Source organism: Canis lupus, chromosome 14 (assembly GCF_003254725.2).
Source record: "Canis lupus dingo isolate Sandy chromosome 14, ASM325472v2, whole genome shotgun sequence".
NCBI classification, from domain to species: domain Eukaryota; kingdom Metazoa; phylum Chordata; class Mammalia; order Carnivora; family Canidae; genus Canis; species Canis lupus.
Genome location: NC_064256.1, coordinates 45626967 through 45646449, shown reverse-complemented (window position 1 = coordinate 45646449; position 19483 = coordinate 45626967). Strand labels below are relative to the sequence as shown.

Sequence of the window (19483 nt, the reverse complement as noted above, 5' to 3'; positions counted from 1 at the left end):
CATCCTGGATTTTGCAAAATGTCTACCAGGCACCCAGGAATCAATGATTTGGTTCTCAAACTGGGTTTGAAGACTTCCCCTCCTAGAAGTCTTCAAAGGCAGTTATGAGTATCGATGAACAATTTCCATCACTTCAAAAAGCCCAGTGGAAACTGTATGTTTATCCTTGATAAGACTAGATCTAAAGACACTATCTAAAACTCTAAATTTCTTTGATTTTAGCTGGAGAAACAAACTCATCTGGTAACAGTTGTCATATTCTAGGCAAAAGCTCTGACACACAGTCTTTGATTAATAAAAATCAAAAATTTAATATTTATTACTAAGTTTGTCTGCTAGACCAAAGCATTTAAAATATGGGATCTATAAGGAAAAAAATAATTTGAAAGGGCACTCAGTGCAGATGTCTGTTCAATGGACCATTGGGTGGTGGGTTTGTTTTGAGGGGGGTGGAGGAGTGGGGAAGGAAGATAAAGGAGTATGAAAAGAAAATAAAGTAGCCAGCAAGCAACCCACAAGCTTTTATAGATTAAGGGTAACCGATTACATCACCACCTAATTATTGGAGAAGTGTTTGCTGTGATAGTTTCTTTAGGCTTCATTCATTTATCTCTTTTTCTTTAAATCAACCAGAAGATGGAAAATAACGGTTTTATAAATAGGATGCCCTTGGGGTGTGAAATCCTCGGTATTTCCACAGTTCCTTCAGGTGTAGCCTCCTTCCCAGAATGAGCCCCTGAAATGCTGACTGACCACAGTTTGACGGTTTGTCCAGAGGGGTGATTGGGAGGCACTCTTTTTGGGGAAGTCTCTTCCCAATGGGTTGTGAACAATACTACATTGCTACCAACTTATAAACATCAGGCTACTTGTTGACCTACATTACTACTCACCACAAATTTCACACAGGCAAAATTCTGCCAGAAGATGGGCTGTGTCTCCTGGCAACCTGAGGAGAAGGCTGGAAGATGCTCAGTCTCCCCAAAGCACACATGTCAGACCTTGTTACTCAGCCACAGATCCCAACAAGCATCTCTCTCAACACAGCCTGCCAGGCATTACTACAAACTGACTGAATTCTGCATAAATTTTATTTGCCTACCCAGCCTTAAGACAAAGAGGTCACGTAAACCTAAGATATCTCTCTTGGGAGGGAGGAAGACCATAGGGTATGGGCCTGCAGTCACATTTGACTGGTCTCAAATCCCGACTCTTGTCACTCAACTAGCTGTGTGTGCTTGGGCAAGTTACTTTGCCTCTCTGGGTCCTGGCCTTGTTCTCTGTTAAACAAGAATTATAGGGGTGCCTGGGTGGCTCGGTTGATTAAGCCTCTGACTCTTGATTTCAGCTCAGGTCATGATCTCTGGGCCCTGGTATTGAGTCCCACCTGCATCAGCCTCCGCATTCAGCAGGGGGTCTGCTTGCAATTCTCTCTCTTCCTCTGCCCCTCTCCCCCACCTTTCTCTCTCTCTCTCTCTCTCTCTCAAATAAATAAATAAATCTATAAAAAAATAAAAGGATTATATCACCCACCAACAGGAATATTATGAGGATTCAGTGAGAGAACATTCTAAGCTCAGCAGCCCAGGGCCTGGCATTTTCTTTGTGTTTAACAAATGCTAATTCCCTTTCCTGCCAGTGTTCATGACAAAAGGAGTTCGGCACCTTACCTAGAAACTCCAAATTCTCTTTGACTCTTTAGCTCCTGAGTGTACTGGATTCAGTTGATAAACAAAGGTATGAAAACAGCAATACATAAACCCTACTGAGAATTTAAAGGTAAGTTAAAGAACTAAACACAGAGATGCCAAACCTTAGGTTTTATGGATTGGCTTTAACCCTATACAACCAAGTATTAACTGTCCTGTTGTGCCCAACGTAGTCACCAAACCGATGGAGAAGCCTATGAAATCACATACATATGCCCCTAAAACCAAAGGGAGGAAAGCAATTAGGGCAGCAGAGCTGAGAGGACCCACCATCCCCTAGGCCATTTCTGGCCCAAAGCTTTGTTCCCAGTCCTATGACAGAGAACCATCAGCCTCAACAATCCAACTTCACCGCGCAGTGTCCTTCCTCTGGAATAAACAGAGCTTGTCCTGGGCCCGTGTGACCCGATTCTCTGCACAGATACCAGCTCTCACTGAACTCACAAGCGTGGAGGCGAAAACCAAAGAACCAACAAAGAGAGCAGGCTACCACCTTGATCTATTTCTAAGGAGCAACCCTGCTGGTTTTGAGGGACGGACAGGAGCTGTGAATGTAATTATGACCAATGCTAAGATTAAACCCAGGAATGATTTAGCTTGAGCTTTTGCAAGAAATCAGAATCGTGTAGCATAGCAGTGTTTACAGGTTTATAGATCTGCCTGGGGCGTCTGACGCCCTTGACTATGATTTATTGTTACAGGACAGAGATTATCTCAGACTGGGCTGGAAATGGATCCTGGCTGAGTTATTTACTCACCGGATGCAATGTGTGAGAGTTGATGGCCTTGTTTCTCAATTTGTCAGTTGTAAAGGGAGTCCCCAAGGCTCGATTTCAGACCCAGTATTGTTTACATAGCCCAGCAATAATACATCACATGTGGCAAAATATTACAAATTCATTTTTATGCTGATGATATGGCTCATGCATACTAGCAGCTAATGTGCTTCTCTTTTTAGTTGAAATTGCAGCTAAGTTTCTAAAGGCACAAAGGGCCTTTTGTTGTTTTGAACCATAAAGAAGAGAAAGTATATGACAGTTTTTAGAAAGCCTAATGAAGAGTTTGCTCTGGCTCGGCTGCCATCTGTAAAAGGGTCCCATTATAGCAGTTACGGTTATTATAATACCATACCATCTGAAGATATCTGTCAGGATTTTTAATACTATTATTATTATTATTATTATTATTATTATTGTTATTATTATTTTTGGAGGCTATGGGAAATGACTTCCCATCTTACCGTTTGCATTTAGGTGATGGGAAAGGAATAATTTGGACGATGATTTCCATCTGGTACTTTATTCAAATGGTTCACACTAACCATATGGAGACGACACTCTAGCACATACACTACGTACCAAGGGATACATGATGTTTAAAACAATCTCCGAATAAATCAACTTGCTATGAGTCACAACAAATTGCCTGCACTCCGTCTCTGAAGAATCTTTAGCAGAAAAGAAAACACTAGTATATTTTAAGGAACACAGAGATGCCCCAAAGAGGCAAAAGCTGTATTTGGTTTCTGGATTTGGACTCTGAGAATGCAAGATCCTGGGCATCTTTCTCAAGAAAGAGAAGTGCCTTTTAAATAAGATTTCATGCTCTAAGACACTAACAAATCAAAAAATAAACAAACAAAACGGCAGCCTCCTCAGGAATGTGGTGTGCTTCAAATGAACATTTACACAAAGAGAAAAGGGTAAAACCATTTCATAGCTTTTTTTTTTTCCAGCTATGTTCTAGCCCTAAAAAGCCCTACCTTTCCCCACACAGAAAGACAGCAAGTAGCTGCTTGGCCACGGATAATTTGGATTTAATTGTGTTTGCTTAAACCATACATTCCACTCTCAAACCATAAAAATGAATCCTAGAAATCTCAAAGACTTGAAACGTCTGAAGTCTGTGCCCTGTTTCCCTCCTCCAAGGAAGATTCCCAGGAAAGCTTCATGGCAACCTGTGTGTTAACCTTTGACATCTTTCTAACACACTCCACATGCTCCACAGCACCTCATTTTAAAGCATACAGAAGAGCAAAAGATGCAGACAAAGTGTCTCCAGGTAGTGACATCATAGCCAATTGTTAGAGAATGTGAATCAGAGAAAGCAAGAGGGGTTCCCCAAAGTCTTTTTCCTCATTTGCATGTTACCTGAGGAGCTTACAATCATTCCTTCATTTGTTTTTGCAACTGACATTTGCTGAGCACTTAATATATGCTGACGAGAGAAAAATACAGTTAGGGAGAGCACAGGCTCGGAAGTTGGTGGGCATGAGTTCAGTCAATGGCTTTGCAACTTTCTAAATGAGTGATGTTAAGTAAGTTATTATTTTTTTAAGATTTTTATTTATTTATTAGAGAGAGAAAGAGAGAGAGAGACAGAGCAATGAGGGGGAGGGAGCTGCAGAGGGACAGGGAAAAGAAGGCTCCTCGCTGAGTAGGGAGCCCGATGTGGGGCACGATCCCAACCACTGGAACTGGGATCATGACATGAGCCAAAGGCAGACGCTTAACCGACTGAGCCACCCAGGTGCCCCATCCTCCTCCTTGAATAAGTTGTTTAACCACTTTAAGCCTGAAACATAGTATGAGGTCAATGAAGGTATGTCAAAGAAATAAATACGTTTTTGTCTCTTAATCTGTACCAATGGCTATCAGGGCCTGCCTTGTAGGGGTGTAGAGGGTCTGATGAGAAAATGGATGGCTAGTGCTTTACTAGTAGCGGTTCTTTCATTAGTAGTCAGTAGTCTCCGACCCTTGAGCTCATGGGGAAGGCAGACAGGAGATCAACAATTATTATTCCGCAGTGTGATTGAAAACTGAACCAGATACCAGATGGCGGGGGGGAGGGGGGGGTGGGGGGAGGCACACAGTGATGAGATTCAGAAAAGATTTCTCAGGGAAACTACTCCTGAGCTGCCTCAGAACACAGGCTCTAGCCTAGCCAGGCAACAGAAGGGAGGAAGGGCATTCCAGGCAAAGGGACTGAAATGTATAGAGGCAGAGGCCTGTGGGCACCCCAGTCAGGTGGTTCTGTGTGGTTCAATGTTGGGACCTGAAGAAGCAGGCCATGTGCACATCTGCTGGGTCTCGTAGCCTAGTGAGAGGAACCCGAAACGTGCCCTGAAAGCTGAGAGCAATGAAGAGAACACAAGAACACCTCTGGCTCTTCAATTCAAACCAAATGACAATGCCGATGGTTGTAAAACTGTGACTTATAAGAAGACATAGCGATCTGATATTCATCCCCATTTCTGACTCAGAGCTCCTACAACTATCGGAATTTCCCAAGTGACCAGAGCAGCAAAGGCATCCTTTGTTATGAAATGAGGTGATCTAGGGGCCTCAGCTAAGGATGCAGCTGGTTGGCTGGAGAACTAACCATGAGATTAGAAGGTTAGAACTTTCAATCCCACCCCCTTTACCTCCAGGTAGAGAAGAGGGGCTGCAGGTTGAATCCATAGCCAGCGGCCAATGATTTCATCAATCACACATATGTAACAAAGCCCTCATACAAGCCCCAAAGGACAGGGTGCAGAGGGGCTCTGGCTTGGTGAACACATGGAGATGCCAAGATAGTGGCGCATCAGGAGGAGACATGGAAGCTCCATGCCCTTTCCCCACACTTTGCCCAAGGCAACTCTTCCATCTAGCTCTTCCTGAGTCACATCCTTTTATAATAAACCAGTAACCTAATGAGTAAGATGTTTCTCTGAGTTCTGTGAACTACTCTAGCAAATTAATCGAATCCAGGAAGGGGACTATTAGGACCTCCAATATCTACAGCCAGCTGGTCTGAAGCACAGGTGACCACTTGGACTTGAGATTGGCATCTGAAGTGTTGAGGATGCGTGGAGTGTGGTCATGTAGGACTGAGCCCCATCCTGTGGGATCTGATGCTGTCTCCAGGTAGATAGGGTCAGGAATTGAGTTGAATTGTAGGACACCCAGCTAGTGTCAGGGAGCTATTTGCTTGCATGTGTGGGGGACCCACACACACATACATAGGTTGGAATTGGGTGTAGAATTTTTAGGAGTATAGGCAAGAAAGACACTTGCCAGCAGGAAATCACCCCCTGGCACCACTGCTGCTGGGCAGTGTGAAGTTCCAGTAGTCAGATCTTATAGAAACCACCAGAAAATATGTGGGAGCCACCCAGAAACCTACCATTCCCCTAAAGTACTCACCTTGTGAAGTACTCACCTTTAGTTTTAGTTTTAGTTTAGTTTCATATTCGCAACCTAGGCTCTTCAGTCCTGAATTCCTGAATGTAATTGCTAATCCCATCTGCTTTTGCATTTTCAGTTTTTTATCCACGAGCCTTTTATCTTAACATTTTACCTCTTCTGCTTTTATGTTTTTATCCTTTTACCTTATTAGCTTCTAGTCTTTTATCTTTTATTTTAAATGTTACCCATTTTATCTCATGTACTGTATCTTATAAAGATTTTAAATGGATTTTTAACTAATACCGCGTTCTTTTTCCTTTACATATTTCTTTTCTCGCCTTGGTGCCAATGTTATACTCTCCTGGTAACTTCCTAACTTCCTTTTATTTTAAAAGAATTTCTTCCTCTTTTTCTCATTTTCCTCTTCCTCCCCCTCTTTGCTTCTATTTGACCCCATTTGCATTTGTTTTTTTAATGTCGGAGAAGACAAATACTGGTAGGGAAGGAAGCACGGCAAGAGGCTGCCCTGTGGACAGAGGAGGCTAATGTCCTCCTCAGGTAACTGCAGTGCCTCCTCCCTGGCCTGCTCGGCCACCCCTGAAACGTAACCTGAACTCCCCACTACCTGCAACCCACACCCCCCAACCCAGCTCCACCAATGGCTTATTTGGCCCTTTAAAGAGTAGATTAAGAGAGAAAGAAAGGAAACTTGACTACAAGAATAATGTACTAGCCAGGGTTATGGTTCTGTGACAGAGTATATACACACAAGTTATTGCAATAGTTCTTTCTGACATTGTAGCCATCAGACCTTATGGGAATTCTTACATGTGTAGAAGCAGTGTGTGTGTGTGTGTGTGTGTGTGTGTGTGTACACACATGTATGTGCTTTTCTTTTAAGAAGATAAGATTATACTGTACATACTATAAGGTAATATGCTTATCTCATTTACTTAATTACAAATACATTCCCACATCAGGAAAACTCATCCAACATGATTTATTTCTCAATTTTTTTTTTACTTCGAAATGATTTTAAATGCCTATCCCATTTTATGGGTGAACTACAATTTGTATAGTTTCTATCCTGTCATTTTTAGATATTAGAAACACTACAGCAAGCAACATCTTTGTAGCTACAGCTTTGGGCACACCCGTGGTTATTTCCTTCAGTGAATTTCCTAGAAAGAGTCTTCCTCAAGACTGTACATGTCTTCATGTGTTTTTATATTGCCTAACTGCCATGCAAGAAGGTTGTATCAATTTCGTAATATAAAAAGTGCCGGTTTCTACACACCCTCACAGGTGTAAGTCATTGTTATTCTTTTGAATTTTTCTTCCTGACCCTCGCCAATGTGATAGCCGGAAAGTGGCACTGCATTTGCAGATTCCCCATGATGTTGAACATCTCGTACAGACACATTCCTGGCTCCACCGTCATCCCTTCCCAAACTGCTTTCCCCAGCCTGAACTTTGGAGTATTGCCCTGAACATACATTGGCCGACACCATGAAGAAGAGTCCCACAACACATGTGTTTGTATTCACTGCAAGAATGTTGTGAAGGGTTTGGGTCATTACGAAAAGTAATGTCTTTTCTTAGGACCCACTTTTGTACTAGGAATAGCTGTGCTTCTTCTGAATATCCTATTTATTTTTATATTATTGATACCATGGAATGTGGAATTGACTGTGTTGTCCTTTTTTTTCATCAGCAGCTAGAAAGCTCAGAGCCAGTTTCCTTCCAACCTCCAGCAAGTTTATTCTACATGCCTGTTTGTGAACCGACCTCACTCTTGGCTCCTTCTTATCTTTCCAACCCTTATTTCCCCTTTGTCATATTTTCTTCATATTTCAAATTGGATTGCATCTTGTTTGGCAGGCATGTATGCGATGCTGGGTATAAATAAATAAAATATGGTATTCTGTGAGTTGACTGTGGCTCATTATGGTTGGTGTCACCCAGTGCCTTCGCAGTCACCGATACCCAGCTGGTGTGGTACTTCCCAGGATTGTTCACATCAGTGAACGTCGAAAATGATGATGTTGGTATGATGAGCGAAGTAAATGGAGGAGATCCTCAGAGGCAGAGGAGATTACTAAAGGGTCTTAACCCCATCCTGTCCCATTCTCCAAGGTGAAGAAGACCATGATATCAGAACACCTGTAGCCCACTGGTGGCATAGTCAGCCGCAGAGGGCTGGGCCACTGGGCTCGTGGGAAAAAAATATTCAGAAAAGTAAAACTAATAAAAGTAAAATAAAGATCATTCCACTTTTGTGCCTACCTCAAGAGAAATGCTGTTTTCCCCCCTTAAAGAAATGTTTATTCTGTAGATAAACTATAGATAAAATAGGAACAATTACCCATATGGAAATAACATATGGATAGCTGCTACCCTTCCATCCTTCCTGGAATCTGTGCCTGCCTATGCCTACTTCCGTCTTTTTTCCCTATGTTCCTTTAATAGGAATCAATCTGGGGCACCTGGGTGGTTCAGTCAGGCATCTGCCTTTGGCTCAGGTCATGATCCCAGGACCCTGGGTTGGAGCCCAGCATCTGGCTCCCTGCTCAGCGGGGAGCCTGCTTCTCCTTCTCCCTCTTCTCCCCTCCCCTCCACTTGTGCTCTCTTTCTCTCCCTCCCTCCTTCTCTCTCTCAAATAAATAGAATCTTAAAAAAAATAGTATGCAATCTCTTCTCAGAGCCTAAAGCTGACATTTTCTATTCATGGAGATTATGGATTCTTTGGCTCTTCACCTTGTAGGCCAGCTCCTGGCTATCTCTTACTCTTTGCTGCAGACTTCACAAACTCTGCCACTGTCTTTCAATTTTTTCTCAGTAACATCCACCTTCTCCATTTCTTGGGTCTCTCTACTCTCCCACCAAGATTGGCACCAGAGTAAAATTCAAACAGCTAAATTCAGTATCTTTGCTCTCTCACAGTGGTGGAGGTGAATTACATGTGCAGCACGCACATTTCACCTGTTTAGGCACACAGCTAAGCCACCTTTCCTAGCCCACATGACCTGGGTGGGGTGCAGGACTCTGTTTCACCCACGGAATGTGAGAGAATTGGCTGGGTCACTTCCAGGCCCAGGAGGCTAAAAGGGTGTGTTTTCTCTTCTCTTTCTCTCTTCCCTCATCTGCAGCCAGATCACACCAGGGGACATCAAAGTCCCATTCTGAAAATGGCAAAGCCACAGAGTGGGAGGAGTATGGATTCCCTAAATGCCTGTATGGAGCAGAGTTCCCTATTAGCTGCGTTAGATGGTGGCATGGTGGGGAAATCAACTTTTATAGTTTAAAACCCCTGAGATTGGGACGCCTGGGTGGCTCAGCAGTTGAGTGTCTGCCTTTGGCTCAGAGCATGATCCCAGGTCCAGGGATCAACTGCCACGTTGGGCTCCCTGGACAGAGCCTACTTTTCCCTCCACCTGTGTCTCTTCCTCTCTCTGTGTGTCTCTCATGAATAAATAAATAAAATCTTAAAAAAAAAAAACACTGAGATTTAGGGAATTGTTTGCTATAGCAGTTAGCATATGCATAACTATATAGCATATGCTATAATGAGTATATCCATTTTTCTTGTTGTTTCTAGAGAAAGAAAAAATAGGCCTTTCTACCTTTTTATAGCTTATTAATATTTACAGAGGAACAAGATTTTTTTTTATAATGCAGGAGAGGTTTTAGAATTATCAAATTCTTAGAACAATGTTTCCCAAAGGGTAATTTTTAGTGATCCAGGAGGTATATGGTAAAGAAGTGGAAAAGAGGGCTTTTTGGCTTCATAAGATAAGGGAATGCAGAATGAGAAGAAACAGGTTTCCTTGCTGCAGGACTTCTCAGAGCCTTTAATATAAAGCTGTACACTGTGACACTCCACAAGGGGGCTCTGTGGAACAAATTTGTCTCAGCCAGAAAGACTGAAGATCAAATCTGAGAACAGAACAAGAACTGGCTCCTTTCAGATGTGAGATTTGTATCTCTGAGTCCCTTTAGATGCAGAAATTCTATCCCACTGGAATTCTGCTATAGTGTCAAGTTCCTTCTAAAACTGACCTTTTAATGACTCCTAACTCCCTAGAAGAGGAGCCAATCCAGGGTTGACTGTTCCATCATCTGCCTCGTCATCACGCACCAAACCCATCAGTTTGGGCAGTGCCACTTCCCCAGCTTAAGCAACAGGCCCTTCCCTCTTCTGAGCTCCTGCTACACTATCTGGTACAACTAAAGGGAAGGATGGTAAGGGGCACACCATGAAGGGAAAGAGTGAGGAAAGACAATAGAATGGAAGAAACCAAATGAGGAAAGCAAACTATTGGAGCATGTGCTTAATGATAGTCCAGAGGGGCAAGATGCATTTTTGTCCAAATTCCATATAAGTGCATTAGCAGCCAACTGCCTACAAGCGTCCTGGCAAATAGAGTTGAGATTTGCATAGGTTTCTGAAGGGGAGGCTGTGTGAACTTGCCCTGAATCACATCCAACTGAATGTCGTAATACTGTATGTAGTCTTCAAGCCTCAACATCACCTCCAAGTGTAACACCTGCCTCTGCCTAAAATCCCTAGACTCCATCCCCAAGGGGGATCACAGAGCGTAGATCTCAACAGACAAGACTGCTTGCGAGATACTTTTAAGACACACGACAAATGCATTTTAGGGTTTTAAGTCTCATTTGGAAGATCGCTAGCACCCATGTCAGGAGAGGTCTCTATCAGCTCCAAACTAGAAGGAATCAATGCCATCCCCAGAAACGAAGCAGAATAAGGCCTGCCACAGGACTGCAAGCCAGCGGTGCTCACTAATGACCCTTACAACTATGCACTAATGGAGTGACAGATGCCACCTGACGTCATAGAAGTCATCTAGCACCCAGGATCCTGGACTGCTCCTTCCTCTACATTCCCAACAGTACCAGCCATACTGGAGCTCAATAGATTCAATAGTCAATAATTCAAAAAGGTGAAGTAGGATGCAATACATGAAATAATCCTTTTATGATCTCCAACTCTAACTGGAGAGCCAACAGTCTCTTTTGTTCACCTTTGCTTTCTTCCCTGTATCTCCTAAGTGTGTTTAATTATTTGCCAGCATCATGGTCATTTGGATACTTTCTTTTTTTTAGAGAGAGTGAGACAGAGAGAGCGATTGTGTGTGAGGAGTTGGGGGAGAAGGGGAGAAAGAGAGAGAATCCCAAGCAGGTTCCACATTCAGCATTGAGCCCAACTCCGGGCCCAAACCCATGACCCTGAGATCACGACCCAAGCCAAAATCAAGAGTTGGATGGATGCCCAACCGACTGAGCCACCCTGGTGCCCCGCCCCCCTCACCGGGGACTTTCTAAAGTTCAATGCCCAGGCCCTTCATTAGACGTTTCAAAATAGAGTCAGAGAAAAGAGCCTGGGAATCTGCATTATGAAAACTCTGCCCAAGAGATGTTTCTGCACACATAGTCTGAAGAATGCTGCTCTGGGGCTTGCACTCCTACCAGTCACCCCTCTCACCGAGAATGAACTGCAGATGTACCCCACGTGCTCACCTGCTTCCCTGAGAACACCAGAGCTGCTCACTGGTACTCTCCCCACCACTTCCACCAAGCCAGTGGGCCCTTGACTCTGATGCTGAATTGTATACCTCCCACTCTTGCCCCAAATCCCACCTCTCCTGCCTCATCCAGAGGATTGCTCCATCACATGTACTTCAACCCACAAATATTGCCAAATGAGCTTCCTGTCCTGCTCTTGCATCCATGAGAACCCTCAGAGCATCCCCATTCTTTGGGATTTTTTTCCTCTTCAAAACCAAATTTGCTAAGCCTACTGCCTGCACCTGTTCTCTCATTCTCTACCTCCTACTCTTTAATCTTCCACCATCAGACTTCTCCCCACACCACTTAACTGAATCAAATCTGCAGCACTTGTCATGAAAATAATGATATATTACACCCAAAGGGTACTTTACAGCTAATAAAATACTTTCACACACATTTTGCTATTTGAACTTCATGACCCATGAAAAAAAGTATGTCATATCTCAGAGATTCCACCTTCCCAATTTTTCCCAATTTTTGCCATATCTACTTACCCTAGATTACTATCTACTTAGTGTTTTTCTTAAAATAACTCACATATTTTAACTTATTTTGAAAGAATAATGTATGTAAGTGAAGAATCAATATCATTTGTCATAAATAAGAGGAATCAGTATAAAGAAATTCTGTGAAAACAAATAGTGCGATTAAATTTTAAAGTTAAAGTGACTCTGACCTGTGGGACAATAATCAAAGGTAGATTTCTGAGTTCCTGGGAAAAGTCAGCTCTCTGGCTTCCCCACCACTCACCCAGGGAGTAGGAAGCTTCAGCCCGACTGAACTTCCTCATGGCTTATCTGGGTTCACAGAGGCCTGGCTCACTTGCAAATGGTCAATATCAACCCTTTCTGCCCCCCAAATATCAGATCTTTTCCAGAACCTAGACCCAGACACTGCTTCCCAACCACTGTGAAGCCCATGAGGAAGAAGCACCACACCTGTTCTCTCATAAGGATCTCAGCAGATCCCAGGGCCTCACATCCAGTTGCCCACAGGTTTCTGTCATAGCCCCAGGAGAGGCAAACAATAGGGGTCAAAGGTCCCCTTCAGGTGGCCATGTTTTTAGCATTCCTTCTATAATTCTATCTGGAAACCATCACTTGCTAAGGCTTTGAGCCCAAAAACCATTCACACCTTGTTTTAAAATGAGATCATCACAGGGCACTTGGGTGGCACAGTTGGTTGAGCATCCAACTCTTGGTTTTTGCTCAGGTCTGATCTCGGGGTCTTGAGATCAAGGCCCCCAGGTCGGGCTCCAAGTTCAGTGAGAAGTCTGCTTGAGATTCCCTCTCTCTTTCTCCCTCTACCCCTCCCTACTGCACTTTCTCACTCACTGAAATAAATAAGTCTTTAAAAACGAGGTCATTACATATATTACAATGACCATTATGAAAACAAATAGATAACAAGCACTGGTGTGGATGTGGAAAAATCAAAACTCTTGTGCATCATTATTGGGAATATAAAGTGGTGTCGCCACTGTGGAAAGCAATATGGTGGTTCCCCCAAAAAATTAAGCATAGAATTGCCATGTGATCCAGCAATTCCTCTACACAAAGAATGGCAACATTATTCACAAGTCAAAAGGTGGTAACAATCCAATGTCCATCAACAGATGGAATATTATTTGGCCTTAATAAAGAATGAAATGCAGACACATGCAACAACATAGTTGAACCTTAAAGATATTATGTGTACTGAAATAAGCTAGTCACAAAAGAACAGATACTGTATGGTTCCACTTACATGAGATACCTAGAGTAGTCACACTCATAAAGACAGAACGTAGAAGGATGGTCACCAGGGGCTTCAGGGAGGGAGAAACAAGAAGTTATTTTTCAGGTATAGAGTTTCAGTATAGGATGATGCAAAGTCCCAGAGATGGATAGTAATGGCGTTTGCACAGCAATGTGAATGTATTTAATGCCACTGAACTTTACACTTAAAAATGGTTAAAATGGTAGGTTTTCTGTTATACATATTTTACCATGATTTTTTAAAAAATGAAATCAGTGGTTACATGTTAAAAAGGTGTTAAAGTAAGATTAGCGCTGAATCAAGACTTTCTACTTGACCAAATCAAAACTGAAATTGAACTGGAGAGCAGATAACTTTCCCACCATGTGATTCAATATTATCGAAGGTCACATTCCAGCATCTCCAAAACCACCAGTAAAATGTTTACCAAGTTTTGAGAAAACACTCTAATAATATCTTAGATACTCGATACACAGATAAGGACACTGAATCCCAGACACAATAGATATAGTGAGTTCCCCCAAGGTCACACAGAGTAAATGGCTTGATCTAGGTTGTTCTAATTCCTGATTTAGTGTCAGCCCCATTAACTACTAGCGTTCCTTCCCACCCCACTCCCTTTTCCACTGAATACTTTCTGCTCTCCTCCTACCCCTTTTTCTTTATCTATGTTGTGATTAAAAGCAATTAATAGACTTTATATTTTAGAGCAGTTTTAGGTTTATAGAAAAATGAGCAGAAAGTACAGAGAATTCCTGGATGCCACCCCCTCTGCCCAGCTTCCCTCATTATTAACATTTGCATTAGTGTAGTTCATTTGTTATCATTGATAAGCTAATATTGATACAATGTTATTAACTAAGGTCCCTAGTTTACATTAGGGTTTACTCTGTCTCATACATTCTGTTGGTTTTGGAAAATGTATGATGACCATTACAGAATCATACTGAATAGTTTTACTACCCTAAAAACCCTCTGTTTGTTTCTCTTTTTTCACCCAAGTCAATCAATTCTCCAAAGTTTCGATGATCCTGACCGGTTTCTCTTTGTATGCTATTCTCTCCCTTGGGGGATCATTTTCACCCCCACATTTTCAGGGACCACTTCCACCCTGACAACTCCCTAAGTTAAACTCCTGCTGGCTTGCTGCACATCTCCACTGGGATGTCAGAAGCAAGCCAGCTGGGTACTCAGCCCCCAGCCCCTGACCACCTATTTCTCTTAATGACAAGGCACCCTCCTAGTCACCTCATCACCCTGGAATCAACTTTGACTCTTCCTTCCTTATCCTTTGAGGCAGAGGCCTTAAGGAGAGGGGGGAGGGCACCCTGTGACAGGTTGGAGTCATGTTCGTGATGAGCTTAGACTCTCTGGCTGCAGGAATCTGTCTTCAAGTCCTCTGACCCATGCAAGGTGAATGGCAAAAATAATGACCTGGTGAGCTAGCAGCCATTTTCACAGAAGTGCTTCTTTGTAGTCACCTAGCCAAGACCTCTCCCTTTCTTTTCACATCAAACAGGTCTTCCCCTCTCTAGCCCCCACCGCCATTGCCTTTGATGTCTTTCTTCTCTAACCGAGGTCTTGGTGCTGGTGGGAAAGAAAGTCAGGGTGAGACCAGATTCACTGATCACCAATAGAGTGGTGGAGCTTATTCTCTGAGGTCAAAGCTCAAAGAATCCATTTAAAGTTTCTTCTACATATAAATTCATCAGCTTAATAAAAATGTACTGTACAATGCTAACTATAGCTCAATGTTTGCCCTCAAGGAGTTCATTGAAGAGTTGAGGAGAAGCCTAGGCAAATAAGTAATGAAAATTAAGTGTGACGTGAATAGTAATAGAAATTTTGCAAGTTTTTTTTAAAAAGAAATTTTACAAGTTTAGAAAAAGACAAAGGGGTATATTGGATAGAATTGTGGCCAGGTGCATGTAACAAGAAACTGACAACAGTGACATAAGCAAATCAGGGTCATTTTTCTCAAGTAACAAGTGCAGAGGTTAAGTAGTCTAGGGCAGGTATAGAAGCTCCTTGAAGCCGTCAGGGACCAAACTCTTTTTATCATTCGCCTCTGCCATTCCTCATTTGCCACTTTCATCAGCTTGCTTGCAAAATGACTGCTTGCGTATCCAGACATCAAATGTGAGTTTGGGAAAGGAAGAACAGATAAAGGTGAAAAGGTATGCACCAGGTGAGACTGTCCCTTTTGACCAAGAAATAAGAGCTTTCCTGGAAGCTCCACCCAATAAAACATAAGCTTCACATATATTTCATTGGCTTGAATGGTGTCCCAGGGCTACCTTAGGTGAAAGTGAGCCCGGGAATTCCAGATTGTAAGGTGGGTGCATTGCTACACTGAAGAAAATGTAAGGTCAGTAAAAATGAAGATCTGGGACAAGCCAATCATCATATTGTGCAGATACTCCATCAGCTCTGTGAAGAGGTCTACGTGGTGAGGAATTGGGGCATTATGCCAACAACTAGCATTATTATCCCAGCCATGCAAATGAGTCGTTTTAGTGCTAGTGCACCAGCACCAGCCAAGCCTTCAGATAAGTGCAGCCCAACTGTAACCTGACTTCAGCCTCTTGAGAGACCCTTAGCCACAACCACCCAGCTCAACCACTCCTGAATCACTAACTCTCAGAAACAGTGTGACATCTTAAGTGATGATTATTGTTTTAAATGAGTTTGGGGGCAATTCATTATGCAACAATGGATAACTAATATGGAAAATAAGAAAGAAGAGACGAGGGAAGATGGATTGAGCAACTAGCTATGCAAGTGGGGGACCTCTTTTAGGTAGAGAGAATACATGTAGAGCTCACCAAGCCAACACAGCGTGGTCATGGGAGTTGGAAGGAACACCACCACCTCTATCTTGCTTCCATCTATTGCTGGCATGATAAGGGTGGGGTGCTGGGGGAGATAAACATGAAGAAGCAGGAAATAAATGCAAGGGCTGGATCATAAGGGTCTCCAAATTCTTCTCAGGAATCTTAACAGTCAAGTGAGAGCCATTGAAGGTTTTTAGGAGGGGAGAGTCATGGTAAGATTATATTTTAAAAAGATCACCCTAACAGCAGTGAGGAACACAAACAAGACACATTCTGGAACACTTAAAAAGAAGATTCTGTTAGATGTTCAATATTTGGCAACTATATGGCATTTAGGTACTTTCCGTTTTGCAGAGATCATGCACTATTTCCACAGGGCCTAAAAACAACAGAGTATTTAGCATCTTTATATCCAAAATACAAGCAGGGGACAATGGGCAGAGTACACCTGCCTGGGTTCTGGACTTAGACTCAGGCCTGAATCATACCCGTGACTTAGGCAGCACCTCACCATGGGTGACCCTCTGAGCCTCATAGTCCTTGCCTCCAAAATGAGCCTCAGAGCTATGTAAAGACCCAGCAAAATGCCTGACACATGAAAGAGTGTACTTACTATTCTTCTGTTGATTTTACCTTCAAAAATGGTTCTTGAGTGAGATGGATTGGGCAGAGTGATCCATTTTCCAGATGGGGAAACTGAAACAAAGATGATTTATGGTGTACAGAAGATTTAGGACTTGAATCTGGATGCCTGGGTTGTCAATCCAATGCTACTCTACTCAGCACAACACACAGCCAAGTAATCACACTGTCACTTCTTTTTGGGTGGTAAGAATAAGAGTCGAGAAATATTAATGAAAGATGAAATGAATAGTCAAAATAAGAGCAAAGGATTATTCCCACAAATAATGATCTTCAGTCTTCTCTCTCCTGCTTCCAACTTACAAATCTCCAATCCAATTTACATTATTCTTTGCTTTTATTCATAATGTGCCATAAGGTAGCAGATAGAAAATGACATAATTTTCAGAGAATTATGTCCTTTTACTCCCATAACTGTTGAGGGACAAGAAGAAATCAGCACTTGGTTTTGTCACATATGTTACAGGTACATCATTTTAATTTAGAAGTAATCAAGGACAGAGCGTGTGCTGATTATTGGGTACTTAAAAAGGTACCTAAGCCAAATCTCAGCCTGAAGGAGTCTAGTATTAGTGGGAAAGTCAGACCTTGAGCAAATACCTATCATGCCAGATGATAAGCCCTACCCTAGAGGGATAAACACCCTGCCCTGAGGAGCATGGACAAGGGAACACTTCAGGCCATTCAGAGTAGTGGTAAGGAGGATAGATGGCCCCCAAAGTCATAATGAGGGCACACCTGAGTTAGGTTTTTGAAGAATAAGTGGAAACTCACCAGAAAGATAGGCATTTGGGCCAAAGGGAGTTAGCAAGAGTAATGTTCAGGGGGTTAGATATGAAAATGGTTTGGGAAACATCAAGTATTTTGGTGCTGCCAGAGGAAAGGGTGTATAAGCAGAGAGTAGCATGCGATGAAGCTGGGAACAAAGGCCCTCACTAGGGAGGTGAGGCTTAGTTTTGAAGGCAACAGGGAGCACCTGGAATGTCTGCAAACATGCTCAGCTATTGGACTTTGGAAGAGGCACCCACTACGGGCTCCTCTTTGACCACTCACCTGGTCTTACAGTAGTGGGGCTCTTCACACAGCAGGATCCCGGGGAGAATGCGAGTATCCATTTTATAGGAGACTGAGTCTGTCCTTCCTGTGAGCCCACTGGAGTCACAAATGAGAAATAATGTGAGTAAATTACATCAAAAGACATTTAATCTGGGCCAAATCCATTTGGTCATGAGGGTGATTTATCAAGAAAGCAAACCCATTGCCAAGATAAAGGAGGAGAAGCCTCCAGAGTTGATTTATGCTTGCCAGCAGAACATGAATGTCACCGCGTTTCACTGCTCCCTGGCCACTTGAATGCCCCCCAACCCCTACGCAGGACTACTTGGAAGCAAACAGCACCTTTCAGACCATGGCACCACACAAGCAACACCAACTAAGCAGAAAGGCTTTGGGGTCCCCCAAAGTTGTCGCAAGTCTCCCCTCCATCCTGGGCTCCAATGATGCAACTGCAGCCCTCACGGTGGCCTCGTCTGGGGGCCAACCAGGGTGCTCCACGGAGACACCAGGCGCCACTAGGACTGAAGAAATTATTTATCACCTGTAGCTTATAGGGTTGCAGGAGGAGGAAAACCTAGAAAACTCCAAGGGTCCCATGGTTCAAGGAACACCCTGCCCAAATATTATTCTGCGCCAGGCGTTTACTGCCCTTCTCAGCGGTGCTCTGGATTCTGGCTCTGGGGTGTTGCCATGCCCCGTGGGAGGAAGCCCCTGCCATCCCCGCCACCCCACCCAGCCCTCTCAGGTGACATCGGACCCAGCCAAGGAGCATACCATTCTAACTGGCAACGGCCGCCTCACTACCCACGAGACACATAAGTATCTCGGGGCCAGGACCTCACGCTGTTTTGTAACATAAGCACTTTCCACGCAGGGTGCAGAAGTCAAGGAGGGTCTGATTGTGGACTCCAAATAGTCCCTATCGCAGTGTTATTGTAGCCTCCCCTTCTTCCTCCTGATTACTCCACTCAACATAATCTGCAGCATTCAGCGATAAAGCTGCTGGCACTCAATTTATAGGCAAACAATTCCAGTCTCTTTTCAGCCACTTATCTTTTCCAGCAGTCAAAGAAAAACTATATATAGTGTCTCTCTGGCGTCTAATTCTCTCTCCCCTTTCTTTCTTTCTTTTTTTTAGACCCAGGGAGACATCAAGGTTTCACGTGGGATAAAAAAGCAGAATCTAGCTTCCTCCCAGCATACAACAAACAGCTGTGTACCAGGGCAGGGCAGACTGTGCGATGAGCTCAACACACAAACTCAAGTGTGATCAAAGCAGAACCAATGTTAGCAAATGAAACAACAATAATAGCAATTAAAAATAGTAGTCCTTGGGATGCCTGGGTGGCTCCGCGGTGGAGTGTCTACCTTCGGCTCAGGGCTGATCCCAGGGTCCTGGGATTGAGTCTGCATCAGGCTCCCCGCAGGAGGCCTGCTTCCCCCTCTGCCTATGTCTCTGCCTCTCTCTGTGTCTCTCATGAATAAGTAAATAAAATCTTTTTTAAAAAGTCTACCTATTTATTTGAGAGAGAGAGAGAGAGAGAGGTAGAGAGAGGATGAGCAGGGAAGAGAGAGAGAAGCAGGCTTCCCATGAGCAGGGAGCCCAACGTGGGGCTCAATCCAGGACTCTGGGATCATGACCTGAGCCAAAGGCAGATGTTCAACCACTGAGCCCCCAGGCACCCCTGCTTCTTCCATTTAAAACCCAAAGAATCAAGGTCAC

At 43.4% G+C, this 19483-nt stretch overlaps 1 long non-coding RNA gene across 1 annotated transcript in view; it reads right to left on the bottom strand.

Annotated features, from left to right (window-relative positions):
- Window positions 1-18492, bottom strand: part of LOC112670706 (uncharacterized) — a 32602-nt gene extending 14110 nt beyond the window's left edge. The window contains exons 1-3 of the long non-coding RNA XR_004804755.2: window positions 18103-18492; window positions 17758-17856; window positions 16676-16758 (exon numbers count right to left, since the gene is read on the bottom strand). This is a non-coding gene — a long non-coding RNA (uncharacterized LOC112670706). The remainder of the gene's footprint in view (window positions 1-16675; window positions 16759-17757; window positions 17857-18102) is intronic.
- Between the last annotated feature and the right edge of the window lie 991 nt (window positions 18493-19483).